This window comes from Neopsephotus bourkii, unplaced genomic scaffold (genome assembly GCF_033783945.1).
Source record: "Neopsephotus bourkii isolate Nb327-2 ecotype Australia unplaced genomic scaffold, CSIRO-AGI_Nbou_v1 NB_638, whole genome shotgun sequence".
Lineage (NCBI taxonomy): Eukaryota > Metazoa > Chordata > Aves > Psittaciformes > Psittacidae > Neopsephotus > Neopsephotus bourkii.
Genome location: NW_026901137.1, coordinates 283,759 through 307,485, shown reverse-complemented (window position 1 = coordinate 307,485; position 23,727 = coordinate 283,759). Strand labels below are relative to the sequence as shown.

Below are 23,727 nucleotides of genomic sequence, written 5' to 3'. Positions count from 1 at the left end.
GCTGTTCAAATCCATCTCAGAAGAAAAAAGTCCTCACTTATTTCACACACCCTCCAGGCATGCAAAATTTGTTATATAGCCAGGAAAAAATAGCAGACCCCAGAATCACAGTCCTGGTCTCTTTCTCCATGACACTTCAACATTGTAGCTACAAATGTGAAAATAGAAATTCCTCCTTTTCAGAGGTCTTTAAGTCAAGCTTTTTGAGGTCTGCCTTGCTCCTGTTCAGAATGTTGGCATTCATTGTAGAAGGAGAAGCAGAGGTCATATAAAACTTGCAGTTTGTACACAGACATATAAAAATATCTGAAGGCCTGAGAAAGGATTTTAGTGATGAAGGATCATGCAAAGACCTTGTGAAATCTGCCAATATTTCACATAATAGAAGGACAGAAATAGACTATTGAAAATCTGGCAAAAATATAAACTCCCACAATCTCATTATCTTTTGATATTTACTGGGAAAAGGATTATCAAACCTAAAGCATTGACTCTATGTTACTGGTAGAAAAATACTGCCCCCCACAATATGGAGTCTGTGCTGCAGTTTAACAGGAGAACCTTGAAGCATTCATTGCTAAATGCAGCTCTCACTGAAGTCCCTAAGAAATTTCTATTAGTGAGCAGGATTATTCATATTCCTTTTTTTAAACAGATTAGAGGGTGTTTACATGAAGGCCCCATAGACACCAATTAATCGGTATTCATATAATAAATGCAGAGCTTACAAATCCCTGACACTCTCTTCTATTGATAATTCAGAAATTTGCCTTGGCAAGCAACAGGGCTGAAAGCATCCATCTTCTTTCAGTTTTTAAACATCCAGTGTTTATTTGTTGAAACGTTGGTTTTAACTCATGATTCCAAACATGAACCAAGTATAAACCAAATCAATGTAGTTTTAAGGTTGTACACAGAAATCTGAGAGCTTCTGGTCCTGCCCACAGCTTTGCTGAGAAACCTCAGAAAGGAATTTCACAAGATTGTTCAACTTCACAGTTACAGTCACAGATCATGTGGGCAGAAGACAAACAGTCAAGAACTATATGAGTTATTTGCTGCTGCTACTTCTCAGGAAATTGAGCAACAGAGACAGACAAAGAAGAGGAATCACAAAATCAAAGTGGTCAAAACTCAATTGCTGCACTTACATGCCTTCCAAAGTGAAACCACTGGACTTTCCTTGTTATTTTTCTATCCATACAGTTACATGCTTATAGACTGCCTACTCTACAGAAGAATATACCAGCATGTGGAAACCATGTGTTTTGTATGCTCAAAAGGATGTACCATGTTTTTTCATAAGGCTTTATTTATAAGATCATTGTCTGCATGATACATGGTTTTGGTTCTTGAAATCAGCCCGGGGACTGTCTTTAGAACAGTGCAGAAGAACACAATACATATCTCTGCAGCCTAGAGGGTTAAGGGAAAATAGACTGTTGATCGTTCTTCTTATTTTGCTCAAGGTCCTCAAGAAGAGGAAAAAGTCAGGTATCTTCCATTTGCCCAGCACCTTTACACACACACACATATAAAGTATGTTGAGGAGCTTTCTTCCCAGAAGCTGAGAATTTAAATTATTACCTGTGGGAAAGGTGGAAGGAGAACAAACCATTTTGGCATTTTTTTATTCCTTTTTATTATCTATGCTTAGTAAATCTAATCGTACTGACTGATCTTCACATACATGTTATTGAACTGAAAACCTTCTTGTCTATACTGTCTGTACCCTGTTCATATCTGTTTAATACAGATTTTCAAAACAAATGCATTATAGAAGCTATTATTGTTAACTACTGCTAACTTTAGCCTGCCTTTGCAGGCCCATCCTATTGAAGGCAGAGCTCCAATGAAGGCTCATCACTTGAGCCTTAACGATAGACGCAAGTGGTGAATAAAGAATGAGATTGATATAGAGAAAACTTCAGCAAATGAGAGTAGAAAAGACCTACAAGTAACAGCATTATGGTGAAAGGACTGCCATAGGAGAAGACAGTATGAGAGTATGGCTTATTTAGCATAGCAAACAAAAAGCTTTGAGGAGTTTTGATTGTTTCCTAAAATTCCACAGGCAGAGTGAGGGAAGTGAGAAAAGAATATATATGATCAAGGGAGAAGAGCTTCACATTCTAACCAATTCCAATACAGGAATAAACATATACACTGTCCAACAATTAATTCAGGGTGAAATTTCTTAAATTTATACTGTCAAATTCCTGAAGCCACAGAATGGATTAAAAAAATCTTCACTGTTATTAAGATAGAATTTGTGGGTGGGCTGATTGACAGACATAAAAGACTATATAATCTGTAATGTTCCTTTAGTCCCTCTATGTATGACCTGTATAGCTTCAGGGGAGAAAGTTAGACATGCAAAATTACTAAATAAACCTGTCATTGTAAGTTCCAGTGATGAATGAAACTTAAATGAAGCCTTATCACTTCAACCACCCTGATATCTGTTGGAGGGACAATACGGCCTGGCACAAGCAATCCAGGAGGTTCCTCGATTGTGTGGAAGACAACTTCCTTCTGCAAGTAATAGAGGAACCCACAAGGAGAGGTGCCATGCTTGACGTCGTCCTTACCAACAGGGAAGGGCTCATTGGAAATGTGGCATTCCAGGGCAGCCTTGGATGCAGCGATCATGAGTTGGTCGAATTTGAGATCCTCAGGACAGTGCGAAGAGCGTGCAGCAAGCTCACTGCCCTGGACTTCAAAAGAGCACACTTCAGCCTCTTCAGAAACCTGCTTAGTAAGGCTCCATGGGATATGGCCCTAGAGGGGAGGGAGGCCCAATACTTTTGGTTGATATTCAAGGATCACCTGCTACAAGCTCAGGAGTGTTGCATCCCAACCAGAAGGAAGTGCAACAGGAGGGCCAGGAGACCTCCTTAGATGGATAAGGAGCTGCTGAGGAAAATTCAAATGAAAAAAGAGCCTTATAGAAAGTGGAAGCAAGGACAGGCAGCCTGGGAAGAGTACAGGGATGTTGTCTGGGAAACTAGGGACAACGTTAGGAAAGCTAAGGCCCAGTTACAATTAAACTTGGCTAGGGTTATTAAGGATAACAGGAGGGGATTCTACAAGTACATTGCAAATAAAAAAACAGACTAGGGAGAGCATAGGCCCCCTCAGGAAGCTCTCGGGTGAACTAGCTACACAGGATTTGGAGAAGGCTGAGGTTCTGAGCGACTTCTTTACCTCGGTCTTCTCTAGCAAAGGCTCTGACCACACCACCCAAGTCTTGGAAGGCAGACGCACGGACTGTGAGAATGAACACCTTGGGCGCAATGTAGGAGAGGAATTGGTTCGAGACCATCTCAAAAACCTGCACAAGTCCATGGGTCCTGATGAAATCCATCCACGGGTCCTGAAGGAGCTGGAAAATGAAGTTGCTAAGCCACTGGCCGTCATATCAGAAAGATCACGGCAGTCAGGTGAAGCTCCCGATGACTGGAAAAAGGGAAATATAACCCCCATTTTCAAGAAAGGGAAAATGGATGACCCGGGGAATTACAGACCAGTCAGTCTCACCTCTGTGCCTGGCAAAACCTTGGAACAGATTCTCCTGGAAGGCATGCTAAGAAACATGAAAATCAACAAGGTGCTTGGTGACAGCCAGCATGGCTTCACTAAGGGGAAATCCTGCCTGACCAATTTGGTGGCCTTCTATGGTGGGGCTACAGAACTGATGGACAGGGGTAGAGCAGCTGATGTCATCTACCTGGACTTGTGTAAAGCGTTCAACACTGCCCCACACGACACACTTCTCTCTAAATTGGAAAGATACCAATTTGATGGATGGAACACTCAGTGGATAAAGAACTGGCTGGGTGTGACACACACAGAATTGTGGTCAATGGCTCAATGTCCAGCTGGAGACCAGTAACGAGTGGTGTCCCTCAGGGATCGGTGTTGGGACCGGTCTTGTTTAACATCTTCATCACTGACATGGAGAGTGGGATTGAGTGCACCCTCAGCAAGTTTGCCGATGTGGTTTGGTTGATATGCTGGAGGGAAGGAATGCCATCCAGAGGGACCTTGACACGCTTGTGAGGTGGGCTAATGCCAACCTTAAGAAGTTTAACCATGAAAAGTGCAAGGTCCTACACCTGGGTCGAAGCAATGCCAGACACAGCTACAGACTGGGCAGAGTTTCAGAGCAGCCCTGTGGAGAAGGACATGGGGGTGCTGGTCGATGAGAAAATGCGCATGAGCTGGCTTCAGTGTTCACTTGCAGCCCAGAAAGCCAACCGTATCCTGGGCTGCATCAAAAGGAGTGTGACCAGCAGGTCAAAGGAGGTGATCCTGCCCCTTTATTCTGCTCTTGTGAGACCTCACCTGGAGTATTGTGTGCAGTTCGGGTGTCCTCAACATAAAAAGGACATGGATCTGTTGGAACACGTCCAGAGGAGGGCCATGAGGATGATCAGGGGACTGGAGCACCTCCCATATGAAGATAGGCTGAGAAAGTTGGGGCTGTTCAGCCTGGAGAAGAGAAGGCTGCATGGAGACCTCATAGCAGCCTTCCAGTATCTGAAGGGGGCCTATAGGGATGCTGGGGAGGGCCTCTTCATTAGGGACTGTAGTGATAGGACAAGGGGTAATGGGTTAAAACTTAAACAGGGGAAGTTTAGAGTGAATGTAAGGAAGAAGTTTTTTACTGTGAGTGTGGTGAGGCACTGGAATGGATTGCCCAGGGAAGCTGTGAATTCTCCAACCCTGGTGGTGTTCAAGGCCAGGTTGGATGAGGCCTTGGGTAATATGATTTAGTGGGAGGTGTTCCTGCACATGGCAGGGGGGTTGGAAGCAGATGATCTTTAAGTCCTTTCCAACCCTAACTATTCTATGATTCTATAAATCAGGTCCTCAGGAAACAAAAGATCTGTTTCTGGGCACACCTGGAACAGCCTAAATTGGGAAAGAATCAAGGAAAGTGAGATTAAAAAGTCCATTTAGATGTTGTGCTGTTTCCATCATTAGTATGCTGGAGCTGGAGCTTAATGAAGCAGGAGTCAGAGTTCTAGGGCAGTCATTTAGTGTATGTCAGGGAAGACATGTTTAAACAAAAGGCAAAACTGTATTCTACCTATGGAATCCAGAAGGTCAACACATGTTGGAAGATCTGTTGTGAGTCACCTGGTCATTTCCAAGTGCCCTAGAAGTGTCTAACATCTATATGTTTGTCTTTGATCTGGCTGGGATTTTATACCCTTAATGTGTTACAAATACTAATTTTGCTAGATCACGTGCAGGTAATCTCTACTTCTCATTGATGTCTGCAATACATATTTGTGTTCGATTGGGTCATGCATTAAAAATGTCACATGCATCAGGCAGATCTGGAGCTAGTGTTCCCTCTTTTGCCAGGACTGTAATGACCAGCCCACTCAGCTTCAGCATTTGGGCTCCAGCTCAATTTCCCTGTTGTGAACATGTTTACCTGTGAATTCCTGTGCAGTTTACACGGGGTCTTTGAGGTGAACAACTGGATATTCATTAGGCCTATGGTTATACAGAGTGTGTATAACCATAATGTAAAGTTTAGAACTCCACTGTGTCAAGGGACAAGCCTATTTTTGAACCAGTGCTACAGCCTGAGACCATGATTGTCTACAATAAGGAGTTCCTACAACTATTATTTTCTTCACACCATTAGAAAAAAGTACAGTGGCTTTTACACACATCAGCAAGTCTTCTGTTACCATCCATGTGCATGTTCTTAGCCTAGAGAAAATGTGAGGTGATTGGAATTAATTAAAGAGGGTTTACACTTTCTGTTAGCTCATAACTCAAAATACCATATGTCTACAGCAGAGCAAAAGGAGAAGCATAGAATCAGGAGAGTAACATGGGTCAGAAGATACAGTGCCGTTTTTTCAAGTATTTACACCATAAGTCACTTGTATTACTACATTAACTTACCTTGGTTAATGGAAAAGTGCAGGGAAAATTCCCTGGAACTGCTAGAAATTTTGTCACAAACATGAAACTGATTTAGATTTCAGATTTTATGAATTGTGTATGTGTCTGTAGAAATCAACTGATCCCTTAAAAACTTAAGTACCTACAGATACATTTTATCCATATTAAAATTTATGTCATCTAAAATCGTTGGTATAAAAGGTGATAGGGAGTAGAAGCTATAGTCTTTGGTTGAAGCTGTCAGGCACTCTCATGGGTTGTTGGTTTTTTTTTGCTTGGCACAAAACTTTTTGACCTGTATGTGCTAATTATTAGGATTTCTCACATAAGTAGAATAAAAACTAGGCTTAGTTCAAGCTTCAGAAGCCTCAGGCACTGTCTTTCATTTGCCAGTTTCTAGCTATTATGTATTAGAAATATATGAAGAGCTATGGGAGAAAGGTGTAGTTGGATTTATTTTACTCTATTCTAATGCACCTTTACAGAGGTTACTGAAGTTGGAAGAGGTCAAAAAATATGGGGTGATAACGCATTTTCTACCAGACGACTGATACTGACAACCCTATTTCACATTGTGCTATTCATTATATGTTAAGGTAGGAAGGACTTTCCTCAAGTAGGTACTGCTTCAAGTATAGTCTAGTAAAAGAAGAAAATATATCACAGACTCCATGACACACAAGAACCCTATTGCTTATTATTGCTCAGGTCAATCCATAGGACTTCATCCTTTATCTCCTTTTTCCAAGAAGGAGTTTCTAGTCCTGGTTGATTATGTATGGGAAGAAACTACTACCCGCCCCAGGTTGCTTTAGTGTGCTGTTTTCAGAGCCTCCAGGCAACGCATTACAACAAAGGAGAGAGATCCTAGTTGTGCCCTTCCACTACAGTTTAAATTACATGAACAGAGAAATGTTTGAACGGACATCAGTGTCACAGATGCCAGTTGTCTGATTTATTCCCTCTCAGAGGAATGTACTGGCGTCTGTGTGCATAGTAACACCTTGCCAGCTGGCCAGGAGGTGACATCAGCTGTCCTTTCAGACAGATGAATTGCACAGTGTGCATAGATGCCTGCCAAAGGACAGACTTTCCAGGAGAAGGAGAAGGAAAAAGCACTTCATGTATTTCTGACAGTGGTTTTTACTTAATATTTGTTTACAGGATTAACTTTATTGGACCAGCTTATCACCAAAGCCATCTCTCTGGCACTGCAGTAAGTTACTTGGATTGCATGCCATAAAGCGCAGCAATTCACATACAAGTTTACATTCTCTCTGATGTTGCTGAGTGGAGTATATTTTTCTCAGTGTGGTCATAACACTGCATGGGCAATATGATCTTACTTAATCTCCTTTTTTATAACCCTAGATCATTCAGCCAAAATAAATATCCCTACCTTTAGGCAACTAAATTGAATAGCTGGGTTTTGTAGCCTATGCAAATGAGCTGAGCACTCATAACTTTAATTGATACTCATCCATTTGTGAAACTATGCAACAAGGCCTCAGCTGGCTTTAGGGGACAGATTTGTTAAAACCACCACAGTTTACATGTTAGTACCAGACAAGGAGCTAGCAATGCTGGTGTACCGGTTCATAACGCTTTCTATAAAAGAATCCCAAATGAGGTCTGGGACTTCACTTTATGACAATCTGAGAATCTTATGCGATTTAATCATAAAGTGAGAATTTGTTTGCAGGGTGAAAATGCACACTTCAATGTGTAAGGAAAAGAATGATAAGAATGATTATTTGGCTGAGGTTGAATCAAGCTGAATCACTAGGAAAGGATAAATACTGGGTGAAACTGTTGCACAGAGTTTGTAAGACTGCCAAGTTAGAAATATAGCAATGTCATTCTGATATTGTGAGTAGTGTTAATGTTTCAAAAGAGCCCAGGAAGCATTAATATAATTTCATGTATTCATCCCTAGAATATACACCTCTTTTTCAGAAATGAATTAGCAGTGATTTTTTTTTTCCATGTTTATAGTCTTATAAATTATCTCCTCAGATTTTCAGTTCATTCTGTCCACAGAACCTATATAGCCTGGCATAGAGTCTTTTGTACTGCTGATCACATTGTTTGAATATAAGTAAAACCCAGTATACATTTTTAATGATAGACATGTCTGCAAATGTGAATTCTCATTGTTCATTCTCTTTACACCTGACTCCATTTAACTCCCATATTTAATATATTTCAGATGAGTGAATTAAAATCTGATTGGATTAAAGGCAGTGAATGGTTTTCTGGCTCATCAGGGTTTATCTGCTATGTAATGTAGCTGGATTCTCCAGGGAGAGAGAACTTTGGTTTCCATCCTTTCTGAAGCATCGCTTCATACAGGTGATACCCACAGAATCATAAAACCATAGAATAGTTTGGGTTTGAATGGACCTTTAAAGGTCATCCAGTTTCAAACACAACTAAAGAACAGGGATATCTTCAACTAGATCAGGTATCTAGTCATAAAACTAGTGCAGTGGCTGGACAGTGTTTCAAGCTGTATATCATACTCCAAGTCTTAAATCCTGTTCTAGGAAATCTGAATCTTCTCTTTTTACCATAGACTAGCAAAGGTGTTCCTGGACTTTGTCTGGTGTGTATGTCACAGGTAAAAGAGGAAATGAAGAAGTGGATTGCTCTTGTATCTGCATCATTGCAGAGGAAATAATACATGTGGTGTTACTTAAAATGTCTAATGAGGCCTTCTGTAGTTATAGCTAAGTTTTTGTCCAAGATGCATTTTTACTGTCTCTTTTCTGAGATTGCCAGTTCTATGCCTGAGCTAAGCCAAGGGCCCAAGTTAGTGCATTTTCAGTTCAAAGTCATCTGCCTTTGTCTGAGTCACCACTAAAGGATTTATTTTTAAATTTTGAGTGGACTTTTCACTGAGGATGAGCAACATCCACAGTAAATAGTAAATGTGCCTCTGTTTTGCAAATTCAAGTGAACAGCTGGGCCAGTACTGCCTTAACCACAACTAGACGTGCAAGACCACATTATTCATGCCCAGACCTCAAGTTCCCATTATACAAACACGTATTTCTAGCCTCTGTTGGAATTGACTGTGTTCAGTCTGATTGAAATTGCAGGGCCTACTCACAAAAGCAATCTCTTCTATACATGTAAGTGTTTGTGAATGCTGGACTTTCAAAATGGGCTTCCTTGCTTTAATTGCAAACATAAATCTGAGTTACATTTCACAGATGGACACTGGCAACATGAGTTTATGTCATTTTCCTCTTCATGTAAAATATTAATGTCAGTCTCTGTGATGCAAAATAGCAAAACACTGAGTGCAGAAGCCATACAAATTTCATGTGGATTCCCAAAGGAATTTGACCCATCCTAGTGAGCACACTTTAGACTGATTATGTAGCTGTCAATTACATAGCTGTTCTGTGCACTGAGATCACTTGGACTGTATTCTTTATTGCAACCAAAATAAACCCACTGCAGTGGATTCTTTTTTCTCTACGAAACAAGTGAGTATTAAACATGTATAAGTAATCTTAAACACTGAATCTTTCTGCTCAGTTTTGTCAGTGACATACCCAGTCAATGTCCAAAGTTCGAAGCTGACAACAAAGGTACAGCTATAATTCTGCTTTGTGAGGTGAGGATTGTGACATTGTATAAACTTGGCTTTATGAATTATGAGATGCAATACTCATTTTGTATATATTATAGGATTGCATGACATTAACAGCCTTAGTCTCCATGACAATACCAGCAGAAGATATTGGATGAAAAAAAAATGGCTATGACGATTATGATTTAAGTAAATATCACAATACTTCCAAGTCTTGTTTAGTTATTAGAAGTTTCAGATACATGAGAAGTAACCAAAATATGCTTTTCCTTCTTCATCAAATTAGACAGCCAGTTTTCTCAGGCAGAGATTGCCTTTTTGCTACTTTTATGTAAAAACCAAAGCTAGTTAGACACTTGTGGGTGATGGGTTGCATCTGACCAAATGGACTTAGTGAGCCCTGGATTGCTTTTACAAAAAATAGTCACTCTAAAATGTAGCGGTTTTAGTCATAAGAAACCGACTGTATCCCACCCCAGAGTTTTTGGTTTTCCCTTTTGGTTACAGAGACACATACTACAAATGTGTGTGATAGGAATGTTAGCCATGCAGGCAGGAACAAGTTTGGTTGTGCAACCCCTTTCAGTAAACTACAAGCTGTATTTGTACAGTGCTTGTCACACCACTAATAAGGTGGATCTTGAATGTGCTCACGTTCGTATTACCAAGTGGACATGTAGGTATATATGCACTGGGACTTTAGCTCATTAACACCATTGCTATACAAACAAGAAATATAAATCATTTCACAGAAGGATCATTTCTCATGCACCTTTGTGTTTGAATTTCAGTTCTTTGTCTGGATCAATTCTTCATTTTCCCTTTCAGGACCATAGGTTCTCTGAAAAACAAAATTTCACCTCTGTATCAAAAAAAAAAAGTAAACCAAATATACCCATACAGTATAGCCACTGAAGGCAAGACCATATTGTCTGAGACAAAGAGATTTGAAAGGAGACCCTCATATTATTTTAGGCTAACCATGGATGCTTACTTTTTAATAAATAAAATGCCTAATTATAGCCTTAAGTTTATTTTTATCTATATAGCCTGGCCACTGGGAGAGTATTCTGGTACTACCACTCCATCAGTCACCTCACCAGTTCATATTTGCCAAATTATAAAATTGTAATTTTGGTGTAGTTTTAAATTCTTGTTGTTAAGTTAGTATCTGAGCTCTTTTTAATCTTTAATATATATATTCTCTCAGTTCTCACATTATCATCTGTGAGATAAAAAGTGCTATTTTTCTGCTCTTTTCTGGCATACCAGCTTGAGCAGAGATTGCAGAGTTTGCATTATGTAGCTCCCGCCTTGCAGTAGATGCTCCTTGTTCTGTTACTTCTCACCCCTCTTGCTCTCACCTTTCACAAGAGACGCATCCAAAAGAAGACCTCAGGCTGGAAGACTCGGGCTGTATGGCTCCATCTTTGTATAAGCATACTCTTAATCAGAATATTTTCTATTCTGATTTGCATCTACTGCTTTTGGACATCCAATCCCTGCCTGACAGCAAGTAAAGATATACTGTATGAACATCCTATTTAGGTGATCCCTAACGTGAGAAGTACCTAAATGTTCTAGCACCATATATGTATCAGCCAAGATGCCTGGATTAAGCAATGCCTGTACTGCATATGTTATATAGCTAAATACTAAATTCATTCCTAGAACAAGTCCACAGAGCATTCCTCACAGCTGATGCACCTGCGTGAGTTTAGTCTGCTATAAGATGACAGTGGTGTGGCCTCCCATAGCATTCTCTGTCTAGTCATCTAATGGTTTGCATATCAGTTTTGGTAAACAACACACTGAAGCTGACCATTTTTGTTTCCCTTTTGACAAAACAAACTCTTAAAATTTAGGGTTTTTTTAAATTGAAAGTCTGCTTTCGGCACAGCATTACTGAAAAGTAGAACATTCCATATTTTCAAAATATGTCCTTTAATATTTTCTTCAGAGTCAGCTTTTTTAATGGAAGGAATCCTAATCATGTTAGAAAAATAACAGCTGCCATTTGTTCAGTAGGAGCTTCATTTACACCAAATATAAACCAAATATATGGAGATAATTTTTCTTTAAGAATAATGCATTTGAGGCACAACTACCATTTCAGAGTAGCCCTAGGGCATTGTTAGGGAGCCTTATTCTTGGATTTCATTAACCAAATAAAACCTTTGCAGAAAGAGTAATTGCAATCATTCTGTATTAATAACTGTATTAATAAAGATGAAGGCTCAACTTATCCTCAAATTATCATCCCCAGTAGGTACCCTTGCTCCAGTGTCTATGACAATCTTTTTACATTTAGAACAAAATGGAAATGAGGTTCTATATTGAAAGCATTGGCAACAAGGTTCTTTCCTGTCCCTCAGCTGGTCATGAGCCCTTCAAAGTATCTTTAAGGTCTCTCTGTTCTCAAAGTTAATGGCTTGCCTACTGCAACCAGCACTGAAATCTGTGATAAACCCCAGCATGAGAGAGACAAGACGGTGGGTGTACAACTTCCAGTGAACACTGAACTCAGTATCATTCTCAAGTCAAACTCACTATTTTTATGTTTTATCAGCTATGTGTTCCAGGAAGCCAAACAGGGTCAAAATGAAACCAGATTGCCAGACAGTTGCAGAGAAAGATTAAAAAAAAAAAAAACAAAACCCAACAAAATAAATATATAGTTATTTTTTCTTAAACAAGGGCATAGAAAACATTTTGATTACCTACTTTTTAATGAAGATCTATGAGATTTCTTTTTTATTGTCATAGCTGTGAAAAAAATACCTTTCATAAATTATTGTAATTTTTCTTTAGAAAAATGAGTATCTCACACATTTGCATAAAAATAGTACTATTTTCAGAAAACATTTTTATTACTTTTTTTTTGGGGGGGGGGGGGGGAGGAAGTAATATTTTCCCCGAAATTTCTTTTTATAGTTCATTATTAAATTACCATAGGACAATTACAACTACATTTCTCAAATAATTGCTAATGGGCTCAGAGATATTCGGTAGAGACTGTTCCTTCAATTTCCCTTAGAATACAACACATGCTACATAACATCCAGCAAAAGTTAAGGCTATGCTGCCAATGTCCAAAATACTTATTAACTCTCCAGTGCATCAGCTGAGGAATTTAGGTGTTCTTAAACTTTTAGGAAATAAGCCTTTTCCCCCATTTCTACAACATTAAAGCTTTCTTGGGCTCAGTTCATGTGGAAACATCAAGATGGGGAATTAGCTCTCCAGCTGCCTTACATGTATGTTATTCCAGTCTCCCACAGCCTCTTGACTGCAACACACCCAAGACCACCTCACAGCTCTCCCCTGCACAAGAGTAAGTAGGATCATAGTCTGCTTAATGACTCAAGGAGTCATCTACATTAAACCCCTGTCTCCAAGCAGACTTAAAACTGAGTCATCTACTTTAGGAACTGCATAAAATATGCTGGAGGACATAAATAATTTGCACAGCTCCCAAAATTAGATTCTTTACTAGCTTGTCTTCCCTACAGAGAAAAAAACCCATCCTGCTCCACAGCTATCCCCAACCTGGGCTTAGAATACAGAGGTTTTACTTTTCTTAGTGTTCAGTGGTAGACAAGAAGCTGCCTGTCACTTATCTAATACAACCAGAAGCTAAAGAGTTAGACCTTGTTAATTTTATTCTAAAGCAAGAATGGAAAAATGAAATCAAAATATAAGAGTCTGCATTTGCAGTGAATGTGATGAAGATTATATCCAAAATGTGAAATCCCTTTCTGTATTCAAACATGTAAAAAAATCAAACGTTTATAAATCTGCATAAAAAATTACCTGACTAGCACGCACATATCAACACACATACAGGTAAACCACTGGAGAGAGGGAAGGTTCTGAGCTCACATCCCTACCCCAGTGGTTTGACATTTGTCGTCTCTTCTTACGCTCTTCTTCTTATCCCAAATTCCTTTTCTCTGCCCCTGATCCAGCACTCACTTGTGATCAGTGAAACTGTTTTCACTACTTGTAGGGGTGTCAAACTGAGTGCTTCAGATTTTCCTGACTGCATCCCTCCTCTTCACTGCTGCAGTGTTTTTCACTGTAGCAGTGAGCTTCCACTGTATAAAGTCTCAACTCCAATTAGTAATGTCAGCAATCTGAGATTCAGCAGGAAATATGAACACATCATGCAGTGTTTATATATAACTGTTCCCTGAAGCTGCATTAAAGTAAAAATCTCCCTGCTACGTGCAAATTTTCAAACTTAGGTATATCTATTTTTTCTAGAATGATCAGAATTAAGTTAGTGCAGAACCTCATACTTTATTGTTAACATCTCAGACTTGTAAAGGAATATGAATTTCATGTAATGGCATTATTATTTGCATCTAACTTTTCTGGGGACTCTTACCTGTTTTCTCCCAAATGTCAGACTAATCCAAATCAACCAGCAGAATACTGCAATGATCACTAGCATCAAGCAGGTCAAACATTAGAGAAAGCAGAGTCTTCTTAGTCTTCTCCACTGACAGTAAAACATGTTGAAATTCTGAGTGCCTATTTATCAACAAAGACTGCATTTCACAGTGGAAATGCACAGATAACAGGATGATAATGAAACTCACTATTGAAGGGTATGGAAAAAAAAAAGCTTTATAAATGCACAAGGATATTTCCAGTGCTTTCAGAAACTAACTACTGTATTTTCAAATTGTCATAGGCCAAAATACTGTATAATCTAATGTCTTGATGTTGCAAATACTTCTGTACATGTGGTTCCTTACTTCACTTTCATGAATACGTTTATGCAGCTTTGGGTGCTGAAGTTAAAAACTGACTGAAATAGGAGTCTGAATAATACTTGGACTTACACATGTAGGAAGCATCTTCCAGGAAATCTTAATTCACTGTCCTGTAGAAATCCAAAGGCTTTAGTGCCAATAAACTCTATCCTCAAAATAAAATCAAACTTAAAAAATTTCTTAGTCATACAATATGCTTGCTTTCTTCAGTATATAAGAAATTCTATATATTAATATCTTGCAACCTTTTCCTTACAGAAAAGAAGTTATTTAATCTAGAAAAAATGTTAATTGTTTCTACAATACAAGTTGCTGTGTTTTAATTATTCTACTAGATGAGACAAATGTGTTCGACACATGTGCTAAGCAAAGCTTTGGATAGTGCATTCATGCATAGAAAATGAACATATCCCTTGAGAACAAATGCATCATTCTGCCCCATTCCTGTTACAAGGAAAAGGAATAGATTTTTGCTGTGGCCTAATTAACAGAAACAGCAGCAGCAGTTACAGCATTTTAACATTTCAGCACCTGCTAAGCTGGGAGAAACTGGTTAGAAAGAGTACATTGCTTCTTAAGATTTAAGGAGTAGACACAGACAACAAAAAGATGAAGAACCCGATACAAAGTCTGAATGACCACTGAATTCATCAGGTTTAGATCAGGCATAAGGAGAAGTGCATCAGCAGCGTTAAATCTGTAAGTGATGTTTGCTGGCACACCACGCGGAAATGCACACTTTGCTTCAGATATTCAGAAAAACATTTCAGTATCACATTACACTCTACTTTTCTTCTCACAACTGTAATAAACAAATTATTCAATTTAATGAGTACGAGTTAGGGTGAAAATATCTGCCTATTTGTTTTGACTGGAAATGTTTCCAGAATAAATTAATGCCACATGATATTATCAGTGTAGAGCATTAAAAACATCTTTTAAGAATTGCATTTGCAAGCTCATGTTTGCATACAAGTTAGAATGGAAAAGTGCTCATGCAAAGGCAGACTTTGTAACAATGTTCAAACACTTTTGAAATCCTATATTTAGGAGTTAGATACAACATGCAGAAAGGAAACTGTCGATTACAGCTTGGGTATCTTTAGTAAATGTAATCTTTCTGATTTCTCCTGTAGCAGAACAGCTCCCAGGTGAAGTGTAACTCACATTTTCATGCGGAATTTTAATACTGACCTTATGAAAAATTTCAGAAAAACAGAAGAGATACACAGAGTATAAAATTAGGCAGCTATTAATAATTAATTATTAATAGTTATTAAGCAGGGCTTCCAAGACCACATTTTAGAGTTTGGCATTTGAACCAGCCTCTTGCCTTTATAATATACAGTTTATGGTTTATAGCAGATTCCTGTATTCATTTCTGCATCTAAGAAAAACAGCTTTATCTTAAAAGATGTTTCACAATGTCTGTTTTCTTCCCCTAAAATAAACAGGTTCTTTCTTCATAAGTTCTTAGTCTTTAATCATCTATAAGTGCTAATGAAATATTTTACAGACTAACACTTGTGGAACTGTTTAACTTGCAAACAAAACTTCTGTATATTTTTCAAAGTGCTAATAGTGCTTATATATTTTGCAAATAAAATATTTTTGAAAAGAAAACAAAATACTGCAGGAAGTTAGGCTATGTGTGTTAAGACTGCATACAATGCACTTCTGGAGAATCAACCTGAGGTTCATCTTTGAGTGACAGAAATCAATTATTCTTTCCTATGTTCTTCTTTTGCTTGAGACCCTTTAACTGCAGGAAAGTAAACAAAAAGATACACATGTCATACTCTGTAACCACCATGGCCACAGAAATAAGTGCATATATATTTCCTGGCAGAGTTCAAGGCCAGGCTGAATGTGGCCTTGTACAACCTTGTCTAGTGGGAGGTGTCATTGCCCTCAGTGGGCATGGAACTGGATGATGTTAAGGTCCATTCCAACCCAAACCATTCTATGATGATTCTATGATTCATAGCTCAGAAAAAGCCATAAGTATGTTTGCAATGACCAGACACTGGAAGAATATATGACTGTCTCAGCCACAGCTAGATTTAAGATCCCTCCACTGTAGTCTTAGACGCAATATAAGCAAAACCCAAGTGCTAGTTCTGTTTCTGTGTAAACTTTTCGCAAACCTAAATTCCATCAATATGAGACGCACTGCAATATCCCCCTATTTCACTAAACCTTAAATTCCCCAGGAGTTCCACCAGGACTGAAATAACATTGCCATTTAAACTAGCTTTATTAAAGGACTATGAAAACTTCCAGAATGAAATGTGCACATTTTGGGTGGCTGCTCAACTCAATATGCAACTTTTAACCAACTCAAACATCTGAAAAGGGTATTTCAGAAGTTCTGCTCATAAAAAAATTTAGCGGAGGGTAGGCAGGTAACCACAGGCGTGTGCATGTTCACTTCTGCACTTTTATGGGCCTTAAGAAAATAAACCAAAACTGCATTGTAGGTTTTTCCAGCTGCTCAGATTTCATAGCTCTCTCCATAGCAGAGCAGGCATTTACAAGAACTCTCTGGAGGAACCGCTGTTCACAGTATCACAGTATGTTAGAGATTGGAAGGGACCTCAAAAGGTCATCTAGTCCAATCCCCCTGCCGGAGCAGGAACACCTAGATAAGGTTACACAGGAACGTGTCCAGGCGGGTTTTGAACGTTTCCAGAGAAGGAGACTCCACAACCTCCATGAGCAGCCTGTTCCAGTGTTCTGTCACCCTCACTGAGAAGAAGTTTCTTCTCAAGTTTAAGTGGAACTCTTGTGTTCCAGTTTGTACCCATTGCCCTTGTCCTATCATTGTTTGCCACTGAGAAGAGCCTGGCTCCATCCTCGTGACACTCCCCCTTTATATATTTATATACACTAATAAGGTCACCCCTCAATCTCCTCTTCTCCAAACTATAGAGACCCAGCTCCCTCAGTCTTTCCTCATAAGGGAGATGCTCCACTCCCTTAATCATCTTAGTTGCCCTGCGCTGGACTCTCTCCAGCAGGTCCCTGTCCTTCTTAAACTGAGGGGCCCAGAACTGGACACAATATTCCAGATGAGGTCTCACCAGGGCAGAGTAGAGGGGAAGGAGGACCTCTCTCGACCTACTAACCACCCCCCTTCTAATACACCCCAGGATGCCATTGGCCTTCTTGGCCACAAGGGCACAGTGTCGGCTCATGGTCACCCTGTCGTCCACCAGGACCCCCAGGTCCCTCTCCCCTACACTGCTCTCTAACAGGTCGTTCCCCAATCTATACTGGAACCTGGGGTTGTTCCTGCCCAGATGCAGGACTCTACACTTTCCCTTGTTATATTTCATCAAGTTATTCCCCGCCCAACTCTCCAGCCTGTCCAGGTCTCACTGGATGGCAGCACAGCCTTCTGGCGTGTCGGCCACTCCTCCCAGCTTAGTGTCATCAGCAAACTTGCTGATAGTACACTCAATTCCCTCATCTAAATCATTGATGAATATATTAAATAATACTGGTCCCAGTACCGACCCTTGAGGCACTCCACTAGATACAGGCCTCCAACTAGACTCCGCCCCATAGACTACAACTCTCTGGCTTCTCTCCTTCAGCCAGTTCACAGTCCACCTCACTACCCGATCATCCAGACCACACTTCCTCAATTTAGCTGCAAGGATGCTGTGGGAGACCGTGTCAAACGCTTTGCTGAAGTCAAGGTAGACCACATCCACCGCTCTACCATCATCCATCCACCGTGTTATTTCCTCATAAAAGGCTACGAGATTGGTCAAGCATGACTTCCCCTTGGTGAAGCCATGTTGACTGCCCCTCATAACCCTCTTATCCTTGATATGCCTTAAGATGGCACCAAGGATAAGGTGTTCCATCACTTTCCCAGGAATGGAGGTGAGGCTAACCGGTCTATAGTTACCCGGGTCCTCCTTCTTGCCCTTTTTGAAGACAGGAGTGACATTTGCTTTCCTCCAGTCCTCAGGCACCTCTCCCATTTCCCAAGACTTGGTAAAGATGATGGAGAGCGGTCTAGCAATGACCTCCGCCAGTTCCCTCAGCACCCGCGGGTGCATCCCATCTGGACCCATGGATTTATGGATGTCCAGATTGCTCAACTGGTCTTTAACCCATTCCTCATCGACTAAGGCAGACCGCTCCGTTGACCTGTCTTCATCTGAGGTCTCAGCGGTACAGGGCTCTTCAGGACTGCCTCCGGCAGAGTAGACAGAGACAAAGAAGGCATTCAGTAACTCTGCCATCTCTGTATCTTCTGTCACCAGGGCACCCGTCCCGTTCATCAGCGGGCCTACATTGCCTCTGGTGTTAGTTTTATCTGCCATGTATTTGAAAAAGCTCTTTCTGCTGTCCTTGACCCCTCTCGCCAGCTTTAATTCCAAGGAGGCCTTAGTCATCCTAGCTGCTTTCCTACATCCTCTAGCAGCAGCCTTATATTCTTCCCAAGTGGCCAGCCCTTCCTTCCATGACCTGTAAACTCTTCTCTTCCACTTCAGCATACCCAGCAATTCCCTATTTCTAATTTATAGCCACAGAATTCTGCTTTGGTTCTCATGTCCTGTAAAACACTAGAAGAGCTAGAACACATGCAGGTGAAGAAAACTGAACTCTTTTCTTCCAGGATAACTTCCATATTTTATATGAAGAGCTCATTACTTAAAAATAGATAGATAGACAGATAGATAGATAGATAGATAGATAGATAATAAGTAAGTTAGGGAATACACCTTTACTTGTCAGATTGACTCTCTCAGGGAACACTACCATCACTTCCCTAGATTTTGGATCCTAATTCTGCAGCTGATCTGCTCAGACTGGAAGAGTTCTGGTAACGGATCCTAGTCACATGCTCACTTTTGGTCACATCCTGCAAGACACCATGGGTCACCCTGCCAGTGTGCCTTTTGCTAAAGAAAGAAACTCAATGGAGACTGAAGACATTCAGTGGCTTGGGCAAGAGTGTTTAATTTGCACATTTTTATGCAGCAGAACCAGCTGGGAATGTCACCTTATGTCTGTACAGACAGTACTTCCCTACATCCAAGAGCAGTGACACCCAGTCTTTCTGGAGCTATTTGTTGTTTTCTCTCTGTGTGTTGCACCCTGAGAGCATTGTAATCTTTCCAGTGGCCTCCTGTGAGGAGAGGCTGGGACTGACACGGGAGTGCAAGCACATCCCTATTCAACTCTAGAGAAGTAAATCCCAAGGCAGAGCTACAGAGGCACAGCCCACACCTGGGCTGCCTAATTAATCAGTTCCATCACAACGAACCTTGGCTATGCATCACTCCCACTGATAGATTACTCCTGCATTAAACAGTTCACCCACCAGGTGCCTCCATTTAGTATTTCAATGAGCCGGAAACATGAAGCTCCCAAGCCGTGTTTTCTTTGACTTAATGGAAGGTATCATGAGCAAAATATGAACTGGTTGCTCTTGAATGTTGCAGGACTTGAAAGCAAGCTCTCAGACAGGTCACAAATACACATTAGGCAGAGCATACTGCATCCACACAACAAATATAGATAGTAACACAGTTCCCTCTGAAAATACGCTTCAGGATCATTCTGTATTGACAGTTCAACTGGAGTAATTTCATTTGCTTGCTGGAAAGATTGAGGTAGAGATACACTCAGGTGATAAAACGAAGCAAATTTCTAAGGAAACTGTAACAAGAACTTGTTTGTTCTTCTTCCCTTTCCTGTTAATGGATGCCTTCTCTCATTGTATGTATCATTGTGCTGATATATTCTTTTCATATACTTCCAAATTCCCTGAATCCATTCTAAGCAAAAGGCACTGGAACTAAGTTTGTCAAAGCAAAGCTCCCCCTTGGAGCCAGCGAAGCTTTGACATTATTCTAGGATGTGCCAAGTGCACTCATGTACTCAGAGCTCATTCTTGGATACTCTTCTCTCTAGGGAACAACTATACATCAAACAAATGCTTTGTAAAAAGCTTTACTCATGGTTCCATGGCAGATTTCATTTTTAATATCTGTAAGGCACAACTTCTAAAGTAAGATTTCATGTACCAATAGATTTTACTAATTTCTAGAAGCATTGTTATGGTCTTGAATGATTTCTTAACCAGAAATGAGTGCACAAAATCACCAACAGAAAAACATGCTGTTACACATGAATTCACCTTTGCCCTCTGAGAGGGTTTTGTTGGTGTAGTCCAACCTGCCATGCTATGGGAGTCTCAGTGAAAAATGTCAGATGGAATAGAAACAGAATAACAATTCTAGAACTATTTTTAAGTCAGAGGCTGCCTCTTTTACTTGCATCAGAATAAAGCCCCTGTAAAGCTATTCAAGCTAATGAACATTTCAGTGTGATACCAGAGTACAATCAGAGTATTAGCAAATATCTGTATAAATTCTTACATTTGAAGGTAAAAATTAAATTTAAAAAGATAATTTTTTCAGGAAATCCTTTTACTGATTTTACTAAAGAAAATGTCAATATATACACAGGGTTCCACTTGTTTCGCCTTTTCTAAGTAAAATCTGAACTACCTGTGTCCAGATACGGAGTTTTTCTCTAAAGTACTTACCACATCTTAAACCTGAACTGAGCATTGCAGTTGCTTGTTAATGAAGGTAATATAAAACAACTACGCAGTGTGGCAAAACTAAGCAACAATGTAAAAACTAGAATATCCCCACTAACCTCTCCAAACTGTTTGGATTTATATATAATGTATATCAGTATTAAGCAAGTAACAGCCACAGGCCCCAAGTAGTTTGGAGATCTCACCATGCTGATTATTGTATGAACATAAGCAGAAAATATCCATTGCCTCAAAACTACTACAGTCAAGAAAATAGCAATGCAGGAAACCTGTAGAAGAAGGATGCTGAACCTGAGGGCAACTAATTGGAACACAAGATTGTCAAAGCCATTGTCTGAGAACCAGCTAGAAGCAATAAAGATCTAGGGGGTTTTATTCCATTAAACAAGTGGACAACAGATACAAGTGAATCACTTGCAGGCTGCCTACTTAAGCACTCTTACTAAGCATGGATATCATAGTAAAGATGGATCTTGAGACAGAAACAAAAGGAGGCTAGGATAATGGTTGTATCTAATGACTTAGTTGTAAAGGCACAAAACCTAATAAAGCACAAGTTAATAAGCTCTCGCTATTAGACATCTTAACATAACAGAAAGGAATGATGCTGACAGGATTTCTATAACCAGACTGTATAAATAACATTGGTTGGGAGGGAGAGCTGTGGACACAACTGTGCATTAAATATTAAGTGCTTGCATCACCTGAGCTAAAGGAACCATCGCAGCAATAAGAAAATTGCTGCATACCCTTAGTGTCCATGGTTAGGCTATTAGAAGGGGAAAGAAAAAGCAATAAACAAGGAATTCAGTTCAAAAATACCTAAAGTGTCTGTGCTCTGTGGCCATTCCTATGATGCTCAGGTTCTGCATATCTTTCCCAGCATATCAGGGGTTCTGAGCAGAGGCTACCACTCCTGAATCATCCTTTCTGACAGGTAAGAGTTGTGTGAGAGGAAATATACTTACCATTACAAAGACAATGACCTGAATTTTCCCAAGACTTCTGTTTTTACAGAATATGGTAATGAAAATCTTTGTCTAACTAGTCACACTTCACTATCTTTTCTGTAACATGAGTGAGTAGCCAACAATGGAAAATTGCTTTGGGGGGATAGTTGCAGTCTTTCTCCAATGCAAATTTTTTTTCTAGGAGAAGGAGACTGTTTTACTGTTTAAAAAAAAAAGGAGAAAAAAGGTTGCTGGCAAAAGCAGAGCTTTATAGTGTATGTTTAAGCAAGACACTGGTCTGATATCAGGGTTTTTGCATAGTAATTAATAAGAGCGCTTGCTGTATTATTTTAACTTCTGCATTCGATGATACATTTTATGTTCCTGAGATTCAAAATATTGTGTGAGTCACCTTCATAAATATACAGGATAATGCCTAATGACTTTTATCACATTGCAAAGAACTTTTTTTCCTCTCTCTCCAGAGGCAAGCTTTAATAAGTCACAAGAGGTTATGAGTCACTCAAGTTTGAGTTAGGACACTGATTTAAGCCTAGCCCAGAAGACATCTTAAGTGCAGATCCTAGTCCCAGTGAGGTAATATATGTATACGCATATATATAAACAAAACAAAACAATGAAAAACAAAACAAACAAGACAAGGAGGAGAAGAAAAGAAGTAGAAGAAAAAGAAAAGGATGAAGAAAAAACACTTTGGGAAATTTCTCATTTCAAAACTGTTCTTAAGACAATTACTATGGCTTAGAAAATAAACTGGCAAAAAAATGTTTGCATAGCCACATAGCCACCATTGCTGGAGAATTAGAAAAATAGGAAACAACACTTGTTAAAAGCAAGCTGATTTCCAGGGAAGGACAAAATTCTCCACCACATCTTGTCACTAGGAGCTCTTCACTGACATCTCCCCATCCAGAACTTCCTCTCTCCCTCCTGACCTTCTTCCTCTCCCCCTCCTCATCTCCTCTTCCTTGCTCCTCACCCGCCAGTGATGGCAGATGGCTGATAGGAGCTGGGATAGGCTTCAAGGATTAGGTGTATTATGGAGGAAAGGTACTCCAGGATGAGCTGCTGGAGTCAGGGAGATTATCCAAGGTTTCTGTCATTGCTGGGCAGCAGTACGGCTACCACAGCTACCCTCGCGCCTCCTGGGATCCTTGATGGGAAACGCTCACGAAAGCATCTCACTGCAAACGAGCCTGATGAAGACAGAAAACAGAGTAAACATAGCAGCAAGAAGTGATCACTCCATCTTTCCTCATCATGCATCTCAAAGATTCACATATACCTGGTGTGACAGTTGCCTGCACCTTGCAGAGCCCCACAGCCAAGAGGAAGGGGGAGGGAGGACAAAGAGGAATAAATAATGATATATCCACTATAACAAGGCAGTGGTGTGGTAATCTGTCAAGAAATATATAATCCTGATAATAGGGAGAAAACAAGGCCTGATCTTATTTAGTACAAGGTTGGAGTTAACACATTCTGCTACGTGGGAAATAAGCCAGCTCCTTTCTGCATGAGCAGAGGTGTCCCTCCATCTGCATAATAGCTGTGCACAGCTTGGGAGCACTTGATCTTCCAGACCCCCCTCTTCTCCTCAGCTGGGTTGCTATCATCCTCTGTTATTATCTTCATATTTCCCTTGGTTATGATCAGCATGTTACCTTTGCCTTTATGTCGACAATCTACCTGGCAATTTTCTCCTCTCCAGCTGGCTTCCCTGCTTTCTGAGTAAGAAAACTAATGTTCTTTGCTCCAAAGTGAATGTCCTATTCATTATTCTCAACATACTGTGACACAGCAATACTGAATATCAAAAGACTCCAGTAAATTCTCATCTATTTCTCAGTC

The 23,727-nt window shown here is 40.0% G+C and overlaps 1 long non-coding RNA gene across 1 annotated transcript; it reads right to left on the bottom strand.

The window, feature by feature from the left end:
- Nucleotides 1-10,230: 10,230 nt before the first annotated feature.
- Nucleotides 10,231-23,069, bottom strand: LOC133211652 (uncharacterized). Its single transcript, XR_009725252.1, has 2 exons — nucleotides 22,856-23,069; nucleotides 10,231-10,373 (listed from the first exon to the last, which is right to left on the bottom strand). It is a non-coding gene; the product is annotated as an uncharacterized LOC133211652 (long non-coding RNA).
- Between the last annotated feature and the right edge of the window lie 658 nt (nucleotides 23,070-23,727).